The sequence below is a fragment of the Schistocerca piceifrons genome, chromosome X (assembly GCF_021461385.2).
Source record: "Schistocerca piceifrons isolate TAMUIC-IGC-003096 chromosome X, iqSchPice1.1, whole genome shotgun sequence".
NCBI lineage: Eukaryota > Metazoa > Arthropoda > Insecta > Orthoptera > Acrididae > Schistocerca > Schistocerca piceifrons.
This window is the reverse complement of record NC_060149.1, coordinates 642,319,185-642,337,318: the sequence shown is the minus strand read 5'-3', so window position 1 is coordinate 642,337,318 and position 18,134 is coordinate 642,319,185. Positions and strand designations below refer to the sequence as shown.

Genomic DNA, 18,134 nt, shown 5'->3' with positions numbered 1-18,134 from the left:
AAACAATATGCAAAGCATGGGATATGTCGAAGTTTCAGAAGCACAGTAGTTAATTTCATATTTGACACATCATCTGTTATTATGGAAGTGATTTTTAAACTGATATTTCATTTGGGATAACAGACTTTACTCAGTTTGACATGTTTCCTGCAGTGTGTCTCCCTTCGAATTGTGAGCACTCGAAAAGGTGTGGCTTCAGTTCACTCTTCTTATCTATGAAATGTGCAGTGGGTGACTAGAAACTAATGTTGTTTACACTCATCCATGCATCAGACAAAACGAAGACTGCCTTTTCAGCATTCAAATCATTTTTAATTTTATCAAGTAACTCATGATGCAAACTAGGCATTAGAGAGTTTGACAACATTTTTCGTCTTGATTAATTATAATCTTGGCAAAGCATATGTACTAAATTCTCTCTCTTCAACTGTTTAAAAGCTGTACATGTAATGACATACTTTTATTTAATATGAGGGGCTTTACAATATTAAAAAAAAAATTAAATTACTTATTGGCTGTTGTAAATGAAAAGCAGTTGAGGATGAGGCCACCACAAAAGGAAACAAATCAGGACTTGTTCCAGAAACTGATGACACTGATGGGCTGGATACAGCTGAGACACACTTGCCTTTCTGGTTGGATACCTTTACCAGAGGTGGAAGCTGATGTCAGTGAGAATGGCTGACGAGAAATAATTTCTTGAATTTCTGCATTGGTTGATGGCTTGCTGACCCACATCATTCCAGAGGTACTGTAGAGTGCTTCAAGTTTAGATGTCTCTTCATGTTTCATGATGTGCCAGAATCAATGCTAATTATTTGCTGTCTTTAGTGGCCTTTTCCTTTTTCTTCCATCTTGGTAAAATGGTGCTGAACATCACTCGTAATTTCACTAGATGAAGACAATGTGGATGACATATTGTTGTGCAGCACTGAAAAGTACACTGGTAAAATTAAAATATTTACGAGTAACATCACCATTTTAAACTGAAAATGCTTAAAACAAGAACAAATATACATGCAGCCCATTCTGTGATCAGAAGTTATAGAGAAGGATGTAGAACATTGTGATCTATGAAATCTACACCCACAATCACGAAGTTTGTATCATATACAAAAAGGTCTGAAACAGTTATAGTGATTAAGAAACTCACAAAGACCAGCCTGATAACACACAAGAATTTCACTGCTGAAAGATAAAAATTGTGAATCGTGATCTCTGAATTTGGGCTACATAGCAAGTGAACAAGAGATGGCAGGATAAACACTGGAGAACAGCAGAGCAAATGAACTCTAAAGCCTGTGCTTTAGGAGCTATGAACTTGTCTACTCATGCAGCCACTAGTTCTACCAGTGTGTCTGTATTGTTAGTTTAGAACATAGTTGTCTATCACTTTCAACTCATTCCAATGAACTCTGACACATTTTTTCAGAATAGCAATATCCATGTCTTTCTTGTAAATAATGTGGACACCTGGCTCAAGCTAAGCATGTTCCCCAGTTTGTGTAAACATAGACTCAGGAGGGTAGTTGCTTACAAACGCTTTAACTTATTGCGGACCATGCTACTCACATACATTAGTAATGAATACAAACAAATTAAATATATGTTCATAAATATCAAATCCCTTAAGAAAATTTGCCTAGTGTGCATCCTTTACAGACCTATGAAAGTAGGTGGGATAGCCTGTTTCAAAACTGATCTTTCAAAATTCATTTCTACTTAGGAGCATACAAATAATGATAGGAACCCATAACATAAATACTCTGCCCCTTCACTGTGAAATTCAAGTGTGTGGTTCCTTCCACAAATGTAACAGTATTCCACTTTGTACCTATCCATAAAGCAGCCTACAGTCCGGCCCCCATGCATATATTTTCCACTAAATCCACAAGCAAAGAAATTAGTACCTGGAATACTAGCTTACAACATAATATTCACGACTTACTCTCTAAAATAGGTAACAAATAAACTGTGCCAACATACAGAGACTTTAAGTGTATCAGTGTGCCTGCATTTGCAGGGAGATACAAGAGATGATTTGGGGGTTGCCTTCCATGCCATTCTCGAAAGTGAAAGACCAACTCCATGAATTTAGTATCAAATTAAATCTATTACACAATAAATATGCTCCCCCAAAGAACTGAAGGGAAAACCTGCACCTTGGCTAATGGAAGAGCAAAAACAGTTCATGTATCTCAGAGACTGCACACCAGGCTTACAAATGACCTCCTACCCTCGAAAATAAAATTGATTACAAGCATAAAGCAAACAGAATCAATAAATCTGAGAGAAACAATAACCAAGACATGCCAATACATTAATCTAAAACATAAAGACCAGGTGTTCTATGGAGAAGCTTCTCTGATCTAGGGAAGAGTATGCAAAGTAGATGCTGCAGCTGATCCCACTGTCCCAACCAAGGAACTAAGTCAGTACTTGACTTTAGTGACAACCTTCACAGAACCATAAACAAAACATAGACTTACTGATTATTTTGAGAAGGTAAATGATCGTAGTAGCTGAAACACTGTCGAAAAATCCTTCAGCTCAGTGTTTACTGTACAGGATGGCATTGCAGTCCGAATAATCAAGCTTATTGTTGACCCACTACTGCTCACAATAACTGCTGCTCCCTAGACATCGAAGCTCTTGCCTGGACAACACATCAGAAAAACTCATTACCATCAGAATACAAGCACTAGAGATCCGATTGCTAAAAAGAATGGGTGGGTACATTCTGTCTGACAGGAGAGTGAATGCAGAAGTCAGAAAAGAACTGCAAGTGAAAAACATAAATGAGCAGATTAAAGAATACAGAAACAACTGGAAGGTTTATGTCACAAGAATGGAAGATGACAGATTACCAAAATTTGTGATAATTATTACCGAGTGAACGGAAGACACTTAGGAAGATTTAGGAAAATCAACAATTTCAACCAAGAGGACATAACAGGCAAATGCCTGATATATGCAGAGAGAAGAGATATCATTTTAAAAATATTATGATTTTCTTAAGTAACTGTGATTTCAATAAGTTTTGTAATTACATATAAAACTCTGCTCTGATGTAAGTGGACTCCTGAAGGCATGAATCTGTTCAGGTTAAATGAATAAATAAAAAAATTGAACATAATATTCCCAGGATGAATGATCAATATTCAGGAGTATGACAGGAACAATCATTTGAAGCAGAAAACTTCATGTGGACATATGCACTATTCTGAATGGTTTCTGAGACAGAACATATTTAATGTACATTGTTACTGTTTACAATGTGCCACAGTAGTTTAGACAAAGTTGAGATGAGTAATTTGATGTTGGACACATGGTCTATCATGTCGGAAAACTACCACAAACTTGCTTACTTACACCTCAACACATGCATGTTGCACAAGATTTTCCATATTCTCTCACTCTCTTCAGGCAAACTGTAAGTCCTTGAGAAAAAATGAATAGTCATTTTTAAAGGAAATTTAATTTAGTTTAATTTTATACTGCGACAAGTTTTCGTTAGAGACTGCAGATTTTGTGTTATTCAAGAAAAACATACAAAAGGAACTTAAAATATGTTCCATCTCAGAAACAATTTGGAATAGGGCATATGTCCACATTTAGATTTTTGCTTCAAATGATCATTCCTGTCATATTTCTGAACATTGACTATTTCTCCTGAGACAACCTTTATACATGGGCTATAATGTATGTTAAAATAATTGTGTGTAATCCAATCCAACCAAAGTAATTAAAACCTTCATAAAGGCTACCAACACACCAACAACGGCAACTATAAATGCAACAGACACAGAAGAAGACATAATAGTACACCTAACAAGAACACTCACACAACAAGTAAACAGAGAAGCAATGACATAAGATGATGACTAGAACAAATCAAATAAGAATAAAGAGCTGAACTTGGATGGAGAGGTGCTCAGTCAAGGAAGTGAGGTGTATGAGGTAACAGGCGAGTCATGGCACCCTTTAAATATTCTAAATTTGGAGAAAGCAGTGGCCGCACGGGCCGGTCAGTGGGGGCGGGCCGCTCGGCTGGGCGACCACGTGGTGCCAAAAGTTTGCCGGATGAGAGGGGTTGCCCCAGCGTGTGGTCCAGCCACATGGCTGGGAATTCCACTGTGATTATGCTGGTGCTTTGTGTCAATGAAGGAGATGTCTATGCTGGGAGTGCCAAAATGGCGGACTTTGTGAAACCTCAATGGCAGACATTTCACAGTTCGTATAAAAATTAATAGTAGCCAGATGAATCGTAATACCTCAAAAAGAAACATGTACATTACTATTATTTACACAATAATTCTGATGGTGTCATCAGATTTTCAATATCTTTATTAGTTTAAAGTTTAGTATCTGATGGTAAATTATACAAGTAACACCCAGCAACAAATTTCCAAAAAATAAATGCTTCCTCCAATTTTGTCAATTGCCATGTCTTTAGAAAGCTATTAGTGTTGACCTAAATTGGTATGAATTACAGGCATGTAACTTAAATAGTACATGAGTTATTGGAGGTCAAAGTGGCCGATTACTATCGATCGCATCAGGCCATAAGTACTCCACAGTTACACGAAAAAGTGGTAGCAGCATAGTTATAAATATATTGAGTCACCCATGTTGTTGTTAATATCCGATATATGCTATTCATGAAGAAACTGGTCAATTATTTACTGTATTTTAGAAAGCACAGAGACATTAGGCTCCTGGCCTACCTTTTGCTTCCTTTCTTTTGATATATGTTTATTTAATTGTTTATGTATTTAATAATGTGTGTTAAGGCATGTTTATGGTCCAGCCATAGGAATATTTATTTAATTTAAAGTTATTTAAATGTAACTCCAGTAATTCGTATGTGTTAAATATGTGTATGGGTGCGTTGGCTTGAAGACATAGCACGAGCGCTCTAGCCAATTACAGTGCTCGTGAATGGGGAGACTGGATGGAAGTGAGTTCAGGAGAGAGGACACAAGGCAGTGCTGGAGGGTACAGCACGTGACATGGGAAGTGTTGGACACGACAGTGCGACGGACGCACAGTCGCGGAGAGACTTGGAGAGTGTGGAGCGGTTCGTGCGTGTTCGTGACAGATAGAAGAACTTTAGAGTGCCAACTTGTGCACTTGTGAGATTTCCATGGCTTCTACAGTGAAGATGTAGTATGCATTGAGAAGTGAATACCCCGTGAGCTGTGTTGTTGTTCGTAACTAATCATGTGCTGTAAGAATCTATTGTTTCTCTGTTATTCAACTTATATTTTATTTAATTGCTGGACCGTCGACACCAATAAGTGTTTTGCAGAAATATACCACATTCTCAAAAGTACTTTTACGACTATACACATCATTTAAAGTCATTAAGATAACACCTACAGATTTTATTTAATTGCAATCTTTCATTTATAAATTACTATGTTGCTTTAAAAATTCACAATTGCCGAGTGACAGAAACCTTCAGCAATTTGATTCATGTGTGTATTCTTATCATATACTGTAGACTTGGCAGTATTTGGCCTGTAATGCAGCAACTATGAATCCCAGCCCCTAGACAATGAAACCAGCCAAAACTTTTAATACTGCAACTCTGAGTCGGAGGATACATAGTTGAGGGCCACAACCTCATCATTTTATCTATTGGAAAGCCCGCAGTTGTAAACTGCATCACTGTGAAAAGAGTGCAGCGAATGGATTGATGCCTCAAGTCACCATGAGAGCAAGTTGTCATGGCGGGGAACAATGAGCTAGCTTGCAATCCGATCTGTAGGAGCGGTGGGGAGTAGTGAGCTACAGAGCAATCTTGCAGTCTGATTCCTCATAGTAGTGGGGAGAGCAGTGAGCTAGTGACATGGCCTAGGGTCTGATCGGTGAGAGTGGTGGGTAGCCTGAGCTCCTGGGAGGGGTTTGACACTTGGATCACTTTGCGATAATCTCTGAACGCATGGTAGCTGAAAACCACAGATTTTCTGATGGTTGCCAACACATTCCAAGTGCAGTGCTCAGTCAAAGGATAAGAAGTAACAACTCACTAAAAATATGTAAATGTTTATTGTTTTACAGTAACAATACAGACACACTGGTAGAACTAGTAGCTGTATGAATAGACAAGTTCATAGCTCCTAAAGCACAGGCTTTAGAGTTCATTTGCTCTGCTTTTCTCCAGCCTTTATCCTGCCATCTCTTGTTCACTTGCTATGTAGCCCAAATTCAGAGATCACGATTCACAATTTTTATCTTTCAGCAGTGAAATTCTTGCGTGTTATCAGGCTTGTCTTTGTGAGTTTCTTAATCACTATAACTGTTTCAGGCCTTTTTGTATATGATACAAACTTCACGATTGCGGGTGTAGATTTCACAGATCACAGTGTTCTACATCCTTCTCTATAACTTCTGATTACAGAATGGGCTGCATGTGTATTTGTTCTCGTTTTAAGCATTTTCAGTTTAAAATGGTGATGTTACTAGTAAATATTTTAATTTTACCAGTGTACTTTTCAGTGCTGCACAACAATATGTCATCCACATTGCCTTCACATAGCGAAATTACGAGTGATGTTCAGTACAATTTTACCAAAATGGAAGAAAAAGGAAAAGGCCACTAAAGACAGCAAATAATTACCATTGCTTCTAGCACATCATCAAACCTGAAGAGACATCTAAACATGAAGCACCCTACACTTCCACTGGAATGATGTGGATCAGGAAGCCAAATAAGATTGCCATCAACCGATGCAGAAATTTGAGAAATTATTTCTCGTCAACCATCCTCATTGACATCAGCTTCCACCTCTGGTGAAGGTATCCTTCCAGAAAGGCAAGTGTGTCTCAGCTGTATCCAGCCCGTCAGTGTCAGTGTGTATTTGTTCTCGTTTTAAGCATTTTCAGTTTAAAATGGTGATGTTACTAGTAAATATTTTAATTTTACCAGTGTACTTTTCAGTGCTGCACAACAATATGTCATCCACATTGCCTTTTGTGGTGGCCTCATCCCCAACTGCTGTTCATTTACAACAACCAATAAGTAATTTTTTTAAAATATTGTGAAGCCGATCATATTAAATAAAAGTATGTTATTACATGTACAGCTTTTAAACTTGATTTGTAGAGAATACCATCCTTTCTCTACAGTTGAAGAGAGAGAATTTAGTACATATGCTTTGCCCAGATTATAATTAATCAAGACGAAAAATGTTGTCAAACTCCCTAATGCCCAGTTCGCAACATGGGTTATTTGATAAAATTAAAAATGATCTGAACACTGCAAAGGCAGTCTTCCTTTTTTCTGATGCATGCATAAGTGTAAATAACATTAGTTTCTAGTCACCCACTGCACATTTCATAGATGAGAAGAGTGAACTGAAGTCACGCCTTTTCGAGTGCTCACAATTCGAAGGCAGACACACTGCAGGAAACATGTCAAACTGAGTAAAGTCTGTTATCCCAAATGCAATATCAGTTTAAAAATCACTTCCCCAATAACAGATGATGTGTCAAATATGAAATTAACTGCCATGCTTCTAAAACTTCGACATATCCCATGCTTTGCACATTGTTTAAACCTCACTGCACATCACTCAATTCAGAAGTCCATATAGAAAGCCGTTGACAAGGTCAAATGAGTTGTTATCTTTCTTAAGAAGAAACCCTTTGCTTTAAGCAAACTAGAGGGAAAAAAAAGACCGACTGAAACTGAAACAAGATGTGCCAACCATATGGAACATCACTTATGAAATGTTGCAAAGATTTACTTTAGCCTCACTCTTTTGGGTGGAAAATCAATCACCATAAACTTATAAGGCACAGACTGGGAGATAATGCAACAGGCCTTGAGGATTTTGAGAGTTTTCAATGAAATAACCAAAGAAGCGTCCTCAGAGAAAACAGTCTCACTTTTAAAAATTAAAATCTTGCCGAGATTAATGGAATGGCAACTAAAATCTTTTAAAGATAAAAATAAAGAATATCCTAGTTATTAGTTGATAATTTGAGTTAAAGAGTTATCAGAGTGGTTTGGGGTTATCTCCATCAACGCACTGATTAGTCAGGCAATGTTACTAGACCCCCGATTCAAAGGCAAGGATTTTCAGAAGGCAAAACATTTCAGGACTGCTATGTGAAGGATATTGCAGAAATGGATGTGTTGGTTGTTCAACAACAAAAAACAGAGCTTATTTCTCAACCAGTTACAACTGTGACACATGAGACTTCTTCAGTCTGGGAGGAGTTCAAAGAAACTATTAGTCAGCTCCAAGCAAGTCACAACTTAGAAAGTGCAGCAATTGTCAAACTAGACAAATATTTATTAGAGGGATATTTGCCTAGAAACAGCAATCCCTTAAACTGGTGGGAAACGAGAAAATTGCTGTGGCCAGCGCTGTATCAGCTGGTTCTAAAACTAGCGTGTGTCACAGCAACATGAGTGGCCTGTGAATGAATATTTTCAAATGCAGGACAAATGTCCACTAAGAAGTGAAAGAAACTCACATCAACTAAAATGGGTCAAATTTTATGTATAAATGACAATACTGATTAATTTTTCCTTGATGGGAGCGTATATGGTAACATTGACAGTAAGTTTTGATGACTGCAGATACACTTCAGTTACAGTTGTTATAATTTTTGTATTTTTTTTCCCAATAAAAGAATAAAAATATAACAAGGATCAGTCTTGATTCTTAAAATTTTTCCACTTGATAAAACATATTTAGGATTTTCTTGTAATATTTATAATTTTTACACCATATGAAATTTAAAACTCTTGTATCTGAAAATTACTAGGGACACAACTCAAAATTATTACTGCTCTTTATATGTTCTTTCAAAATAAGACCAAATCAGATAAAAATATAGTTTTTGTGACCTGAATTTAAAAGGCAATGTATTTTCCTTTTACTTATTTTTGTGAGTGAATAGTGAGAGCTAAGTCATGAAAATGAGCTAGCGTATTTCAGTGTGTGGCCAGATCTGATCCAATCTCTGAAAAGAACAGTTTTGCCCATCTCTTCTACCAGAAGGCTGAAAATGGGACCTGTGCAAATGGCTCCATTTGTCACGCTCATGGGGTTATAGTATACAGGTTCTAACTTAATGCCATTGGTACTCTTGATCCACATGCTATGCATCTCTACCCTACACTGGATAAGATTATTTATTTGTAGATAACAAGGTGGGCAGCTGCCTACAATGTGCACTTATGAATCTAAGAGTACTTTTTTCACACAGTAATCTTTAACTGATGTGCATGTGGTAACCATTTTAGATACTCATGAAATACAAGCCTCATAAGTAACAATACTGCACCACTTTGAATACTCGAATATCTCTAATTCATTCAGGATAGGGGTGTCAGTTCAGAGTCTGCAGAAGAGCTCGATGTAGGTTTTTATAGAGAAGAACTGGATACAAATGTTTAGCTGCCAGTCTTGAACCATTTGAATAGCTTGCAGGAGCTACCACTGGTATGGAGCTGCAATGTAGACAGAAGTCATATACACACAGCTATGCAGAAACTGTGAAGCCCAATGCACACTCAAGATCTATACGCTGGGAACACAATTCACTTGTATGTATTTGTTGCTGACAAATGATCCGACTAAAACAAGAAACATGCATAGCCTTTGGAAGCACCAGTTGTGGAGTGTAGAATGGATCTGGTATGGCCAGATAGGATCTTGCACTTTCTGCAAATTCAAGAATATTGAGATTAAATATTGGTGTTTCATGAATGCATTTCTAATTGAGTATTCTAAGAGTATAAGACAGTCTAAAGCTGCATTGATATTGGAATCAGTATACCTCGGAGCTGAAAAGTTAAAAAGAGGGGAGGAAAAATGAGTTTAATGTCCCATCGGCATAAAGATCATTAAAGATGGAGCACAAGCTTGGATGGTGTCAAGGATGGGGAAGGAAATCAGCCATGTCCTTTCAAAGCAACCATCCCAGCATTTTCCTGCAGTGATTTAGGGAAATCACAGAATACTTAAATCTGGATGGCCAGATGTGAGTTTGAACTGACGTCCTCTCAAATGAGAGTCCAGTGTGCTAACAACTGCACAGCCTCACTCAGTGGATCTGAAAAGTTGTCAGTTCACCATCCTTTTGTGCATTTGCCACATTCAATTTGAGAAAGAGATCAGACTGTAGTTCTCCAAAAAATGAAGATCCTTTTCTTTTTCTCCCTGAGGCCGGGGTAATTATTCATGGGAGTGAAATTTTCCTTTTCACTATGTGCAATTAAAGACTTCAAAATGCATGTTTTATTATCATTTCTGAGACATTTCAGTTCTGCCAATGTGTTGTGAAATAATGCCAGTACAGCGTGAAGCTCTCATTCACTGAATAGAACATGCAACGAGGCAACACTCTCTGGCTGCTTCTCATATTCTCACTAACCCTTCAACAGCTGATCAACAATAAATGTGAAACTCTTGTCTGTATTAGGACAATATTTAATAAACAGAGTTAATCTATGTGTATTTATATATTTACATGTTAACTCCGGAAGCAGCTTCAGCTGTCGCAGATAACATACATTTCTGGAGCCCAACATACCTTAAAGGATGTAATGTATCCATTATTGATAGTGCTACGACACCATTTAATAGATGAAGGACTCATTTTGCCAGATGTCATGACGATGACAAGGAGTCAAAACAAGACCTGAGGGATCATTATAAGAATTATAGTTTGATTGTTGTTTGAAGTCTGCAACTCACTCCAACTGCCATCTAGTGGCAGCTTCCAAACTGGGCAGGTCAGACTGTCCAGTATAGTCTGCTCCCTGCCAGAAGACCTTGTAACCTATGTGCAGAAGTGGATCTGCCGGGTCCTTTGTGCACACAGGGAAGATTAGCACCATTGTAACAGCCAAGCAGGTAGCTTTTAGGCCCCCTAGCAGATGGGTATGTATGTCTCTCAGCTAAGCCAGGAGCCGCAGTTAGTGCGCTGCCTGTGCACATTGTAAAGGTTATTAGAATAAACATTATAACAGATATTGTGTTATGACTAATTATTGTGCGTGGAAATAAGGGGAGGACAGTGCGTCCTCTCACACTATACATGCAAACTCAAATGTACCAACATGGAAGGAAGAGGCCATGTGTACAATATTATTATGCATTTCAGGAACTATCTGAATATTATTTGAAGTAAATCCCAAAGGGTGAAAATAGCTACATAGTTCCTTTTCCATCACACTGCACAAACCGTTATACATGTGCTGAAGAAAAAGAAATTATTTTTCTTGAATTTCTAAATGTCATGCGGTAAACTCAAGAGATCCCAAACATGAGACAACTTCTCTGAGAAGTGCATGTGACATCAATTTAAATACCAAGAAAATATTTAGTAAATTTCTGGAAGTTATTTTGGCCATGATTGTCACAAGAAGAGCAACCTTTCCTGCATTTTCGAGAGCTGTTTAAATATGTAACTTCAAGTTCGACATTTACTTGAAAATGAGGAATGCTTGAAATTACAATTGCAATAAATAGATAGTTTAGATAACCATAAGCAGTAATTGTCATGTTTAATGAATATAAAGTCATTTTGTGTTTAGCACAGATCACATATCACAGCGATGCTGTCTTTCCATGATGACATACAAATAGAGATAAATCCTAGGAATGTACATATAGATTCTCTCACTGGTAATGTGCACAAAAATGATAGTTCACCAAGTGCATACACGTAATAACAAAAAGGAAAGTTTTAGTTCAGGGAAGTGTTTGTTAATGCAAATTTAACATAAGTAAGAAATCATTTGGTACTTTTAATTTCCTGCACTGCTGCATATCTTACAGCATTCTGGGTGCTATCTCTGGTGCAAAATGTTCTGAGTATATGCTCATGTATATTAATTTTATCAACTTCTTTGCACCGCAGTACTCATGTGCACTGAATAGTAATTATTTTCAGGAAATGATGCTAGATAACATCCTGAATTTTCTAGGTACCTTTGTTATAATGAGCAATGGCATACTTACATCTGCTCTTATTTATTTTACCAAAACTTCCATATAGATGAGAAAGATTGTAATCACAACACAAATCACAGCACTATCCACACACAAAGCTAACACTCTGAGAACTTCTGAGAGTGTAGTTTGCGACTATTGTCAGTTTCCTGCCAAATCTCCCTATAGATACCACAGTTGACAGACTTTTTTGCAGGAAACTGAAATAAACACCCCTGGTGCATCCATCTGCTGTCAGGGGACTACAACCACAAGAGTATCTAAGGCAGGTTATTTGATAAAATAAGTTGGTAATGTTATCATAAGTAACTCTCTCCTGTTGTGGAATGCTTAGTTTTAGAGAAAGAAATAGTGAGAGAAAGCAATAGCAGCACAGAAAAGGAAGGAATATTGCAATGGCTCTGAGCCCCGTATGGAAGAAAGTTGTCATTGGAAGGAGGGCAGGAAGGAATGTGGGTGAGTGGGGCAATCCCATGCCAATAATGGCATCTCAATATTAAAAGTGCTGCTGCACCACCACCACCACCAAAGACTAAACTCACTATCGGTGATAGCAGCTCTGTATGTATATTGACATTCAAATCATCTCATGATGCAGATGGTAATACTGCTACTATGTCAATGAGTGGTAATATGTATCTGCTCCCTTGTGGTTCACCTGACTGACAAAAAACAAACAACTTTGAGTTACTACAACAAAATGTTGAACTTTATGCACAAATCTAAAACAACCAAACAAGAAATTAAGGATTTTCAACACTAAAATAGATAGTTCATGCTACCTGTATATCTGCAGTTTTCAATCCATTCTTAAGAGTCCCTGCAGATCAGTGTATAACATTTCATCTGAACAATTATTTACAAGAATTAAATGTGAAAGTAAAATGTGCAACTGATAACAACATAGCAATCAAGAGAGATTTAAGTGAACTAAAAAACACCTAGCAACGAATGAGCTGAGTCTAACTAAAGGACCAATGACCTCACAGTTTGGTCTCTTCCCCAAAACAACCTCACCCTCTAACTAAAGGAAGGAATAAAAGTAACCTCTCACCATATAGGTAGGAGATCGAGTAGTTGACAGGCAGATAAAATGAGGCTTTGTATATGCAGTTTTCATTAGCTCTAAAGGTGAACATTGTCTGAAAGCACAGAAATCTCTTAACCACATGCGACTACATTGTCCCAGCACTGCACCCCAACTGGGGTGAGGTGTTATGTAGGACAGATTGGGTGATAGGAGCCGTAAGGGGGTGGGTAACAGGGGGTGGGCGAATGGCATCGAGGGAACAGGACGGGTACGTGGTCCAGGAGATCCATGAATGGGCAGGCACGGGAAGTTGGGTATGTTGCACAATTTATTGTGAATGAGTGTGGTGCAAGGGGAGGGGCAACAGAACCGATGTGGCGAGGGGTGGTGAGTAAGTGTGGCCCACAGACAGACCACGTTATTTCAAAAGCCACTCAGGCTGCAAAACACCACTTTGCGAGAGACAGGTAGGATTGTAGGAACAATAATCCTTGTTTCAAGGCACAAGGAGAAGGTGTCAAACCCTTGCCTAAGAATGCAGTTACGTTGTTCCAGTCCAGGGTAATACTGTGAATGTTCCTATTTAAGAATCTCAAATATGTTTTGGGATAAGTGTATACTACAATATAGTAATCCGTAGATGATGATTTGGAAATGCGTCATGAATATGGAATAAAGAAATCGCCCTCTAAACATTACTACTTATTGTAGAGTGCCAATCTGCAATGTTCGCTTACCTCTATAGCAACACGATAATTTAAAAAATCAATTTGTTATTTAAATTTTATTTGTTTTCTTTCTCTTTGCCCACATTTCCCTCAAAGTCTACTATGAAGCAAGCAAATGTCTTATCTGTCAAATCACTTGCTACCAAAGAGTGGCTTTTGGCACCTAGTGATGGAAGTTTTGACATTTTTTAAAATTCGTCTATTTTACAGCTTTTGGAGCAGGTACACAGTACCTACAAAAAAAATTGAATTCAAGCATAAATCAAACACCACAGAGTAATACCTTTCAAAGCAGACATAACAGATATTAATTTAAAAAAATAAATAACCCTATTTCACCTTGATGCCATCTGTAACACAGATTGTAATTATCTCACACAAAATACTGTAAGTCACAGATTAAGGGAATTGTTTGGCTACAGTATGTTTTGACCTCTGGAAGGCATTTACTCTGTACACTATCACTGATTATGAACAAGAGTATGATTATTTGGGGCATCAAACAAGATTTCTTTCTGAACTGAGGATTTCCTGGTAGGGCCAATGCTGTATGTTGGATGGAGACTCATCAACAGAACTGAAAGTAACATCAGGCTTGCACCAGAGGGCGGTGTTGTACATTAATGACCAAACTAACAGAATTAATAGCAACCTCATACTTTAAGTAGATGATGCTGTTATTGATAATGAAACATTATCTAAGAGGAAAAAAAAACTGTTTAAATAATCCATCAGATTTTGTAAGGATTTTAATGAGGTGATACGATTAGCAACTTGCTTTAAATGACCAAAAATGTAAAATTCTGCACTTCACGATATGAAATAACACTGTACCCTATTAAAACAACATCAATGATTCACAAGCATAGTCAGTCAACTAAGACAACAATAATTTGTTGGGATACAAAATGGAATGACCAAATATGCTCAGCTGCAGGTGAATGACTTAGTTTTGCTGGGAGGATACTAAGTCAATGCATTCAGTCTGAACACAATAACACTTACAGTTCATTTGTGTGTATATTCTTAGAATAATGTTCAGGTGTGTGGGAGCGTACCAAATAGGACTAACGGCAGATACCAAAAGTATACAGAGATGGGTGGCATGAAGTCACAGGGTTTTTAGACTGAAAGGAGTGGGAGAATATTTTTTGCTACATCCAGAGCAAGCACTCCTTTTGCCTGAACAGGGACCAGAGAAATTAAAAAAAAGGATAAAATTGAGTTTTAATGGGTTTCTTGGGAGTTTTTTTCATACTGATGATTAAATAGTTCAGTTTAAATTCCTATGATTAATTTACTCAAAACACTAATCCAATCCTACAGCTTTATTAGTGCCTCATTTCTTGCCCTACCAGCACTGTATCCATTGAGAGAATCTTCTCCACCTACAAGCTTGTTTGCCGGCCGTGGTGGTCTCGCGGTTCTAGGCGCGCAGTCCGGAACCACGCGACTGCTACGGTCGCAGGTTCGAATCCTGCCTCGGGCATGGGTGTGTGTGATGTCCTTAGGTTAGTTAGGTTTAAGTAGTTCTAAATTCTAGGGGACTGATGACCACAGATGTTAAGTCCCATAGTGCTCAAGAGATATTTGAACCAAGCTTGTTTGGCCAAAATTAAGAATAATTTCTGAGAGAAAAGGTGTGAGAAATCAGTGAAGATCTATAAATTTCTGCATTCAGACTACACAAAATAATTAGCTTCCTTCTGGAAGAGTTATTTTTTGTCTCGAAATATAAATGTTATTTACCTGTGTTTCTTATACTGCATGAAAAGTCAAAACACAATGTTTAAAAGAAATTCTTGTAACAGTAAATAGTTACCTTCAATAAATATGATGGTTCTTTTTAATTTGTGTAAGGCTAACTATGTAAAATTTTGTGTATCAATTAAATTTTCACAAATAATAGTTGGGTACTGTAGCATTTTTTGGCGGGTGTAAGAAAAAATAAACTTTAAAAATAATAAAAAAGGATGATTTCCTTTGGGTTGGGTTAAATTACAACAACTCTGCCTGGTATGCAGGATACATGAGATGAGTGAAATACCCTGACCTTTCACGGAGCATGTATTTATCCCAAAGAAGGCAGATGCTGACATGTTCGAACACTATCGAAACATCAGCTTAATAAGTTACTGTTGCAAAATATTGACACAAATTAATTACAGCACAACTCAAAAATTGGTAGAAACATACCTTGAAGATCAGTTTTGATTCCAGGGAAATGTAGCCACATGTGAAGCAATATTGACCCTAAAACTTAGCTTAGAAGATATTTGAAATAAAGACAAACCTATGTTTGGAGTATTTGTTGATTATGATGAAGCTGTTGACAACAATGCTGACTGAACTCCCTCATTAAAATTCAGCAGGTCAGGGGTGCAATCATTGAGTGAACAGTTATCTGCAACTTGTACCGAAAGCAGACTGCAGTTATAAGGGTCTAAGGAGATGAAAGGGAAGCAACAGTTGACAAGAAAGTGAAGCAGGGTTGTAAACTATCCCCAGTGTTATTCAATCTGTTCACCGAGCCATTTGTGACGGAAACCAAGAAGGATTTTTGAAAGGAATTAAAAGTTTAGTGAGAGAATTAAAAAAAGTGATGTTTTTGATGAGATTTTAAATGTGTCAGCAACAGCAAAGTATTTGGAATAGCAGTTGAATAGAATGAGCACTGCCTTTTGTTTACTTACAACATGCTCTGTTACACACTATGTGTACAGTGTAGTGTGCTGTTATTTGTAGTTAAATGTAACATAATGTTTGTGTTGTTTGACAATGATAATACTGATGATAGCAAGAGAAGGGAGAGTGTGAAACCTGGTGTCCACACATAGCCTACTCCTCTCGAACAGCACCAAGAGGGCCACTGATGGATGGATCACCATCAGCTGTGTCACATGGCCTCACTTCATGAGATACCATGGAGAGGTTTTGTATTTAAACCAGGATATTGGCGCAAAGTTTGTTTATCAGCAACTTTACAGCACCACCTTTCCTCCCCTTGCCAGCCAGATAGTGACAGTGAAAATTTTTTTCCACCATCTGGATTCGAACTGGTTTACCCCTGGATCGAGCACCACCACACAAGCACATGTTAGCATCCTCGGCCATGGAGGCAGGTTGAATAGTGTCTTGAAACCAGTTATTCGATGAACATCAACAAAAGTAAAAGGAGAATTGAACGTTGTCAAATTAAATCAGGCGATGCTGAGGGAGTTAGATTAGGAAATGATACACTAAAAGTAGAAGTTTTCTTTCTGAGCGTAAAAATAACTGACAATGGCAAAACAAGATGGGATATAAAATGGAAATTTGCAATAACAACGTTTTTGAAAAAGAGAAATTCCTTAACCATGAACATAAATTTAATTACCAGTAAGTCTTTTCTGAGGATATCTGTATGGAATGTAGCCTCAGTTGGAAATTAAATGTGGACAATAAACTGTTCAGACCAGAAGAGAAGCTTTTCAAATGTTTTCCACAGAATAATGCTGAAAAATAGATAGGTAGGTCAGTTAACTGAGAAGGAACTGAATGAAACAGGGGAGAAATGAAATGTATTGCAAAAATTGGCTAAATGAAGGGGTCTGTTGACAGGTCATATGCTGAAGCAACATGAAATCATCAATTTAGTTATGTGGTGAATCATGTGTAGAGTAAAAGTTGCAGATGCAGACCAAGGCTTTAGTACACTAAGCAGGTTCAGATGACTGTAGGTTCCAGTAATTACACAGAAATGAAGAGGCTTGCACACTATAGACTAGTGTAGAGAACTACATCAAACCAGTCTTTGGAGTGAAGATCATCACAACAAAAGACTACAGAATTAACAGCAAATAAAAAAAAGTCATCCACAAACACAGAATGTTAAACAGAACTTCTAACTATGGATGATATAACATTTATCATCAAAGAATACAAGATGTCACTTAGAACTCACCTGGGAGACTCCACTCTCCTGAGGGACAGATCCCAAGATGTTTGGCCAAACTTCTGGCACTTGTAATATCTTGCTTGGTCTGAACTGTACAGCCATATCTTGGGGTGTAAAAGGCCCATTTTAATATATTCAGGCAATGGCTTAAAGGTCACAGTTAATCTTTGTCATTATGTTTCTCACTTTCGTAATTCCATCCTCTTCCCATTCCTACAGTTCAAAAGTGCTAATATCCATTACATCCCTACAAGAAACAACACTCTTCAGAGTATTCTACACCCTGCTGCTGTTACACATTTGAAAAGAATCTTACTTTAAGTAAATTATTTTTCTGACTGTAGATGGAAGTTTCCACAAGTAGAGCATTTCATAGAATTCTGGCCAGACCCTTTAAATCATTTTAAACATACAATGGAAATACTTCCTCCACGAATCACTATTTTCTCTTACACACA

At 37.5% G+C, this 18,134-nt stretch overlaps 1 long non-coding RNA gene across 1 annotated transcript; it reads right to left on the bottom strand.

Annotated features, from left to right (window-relative positions):
- Positions 1 to 474: 474 nt before the first annotated feature.
- On the bottom strand, positions 475 to 17,767 carry LOC124723023. The gene is made up of 3 exons (XR_007006480.1): positions 17,683 to 17,767; positions 2,490 to 2,656; positions 475 to 931 (listed from the first exon to the last, which is right to left on the bottom strand). It is a non-coding gene; the product is annotated as an uncharacterized LOC124723023 (long non-coding RNA).
- Between the last annotated feature and the right edge of the window lie 367 nt (positions 17,768 to 18,134).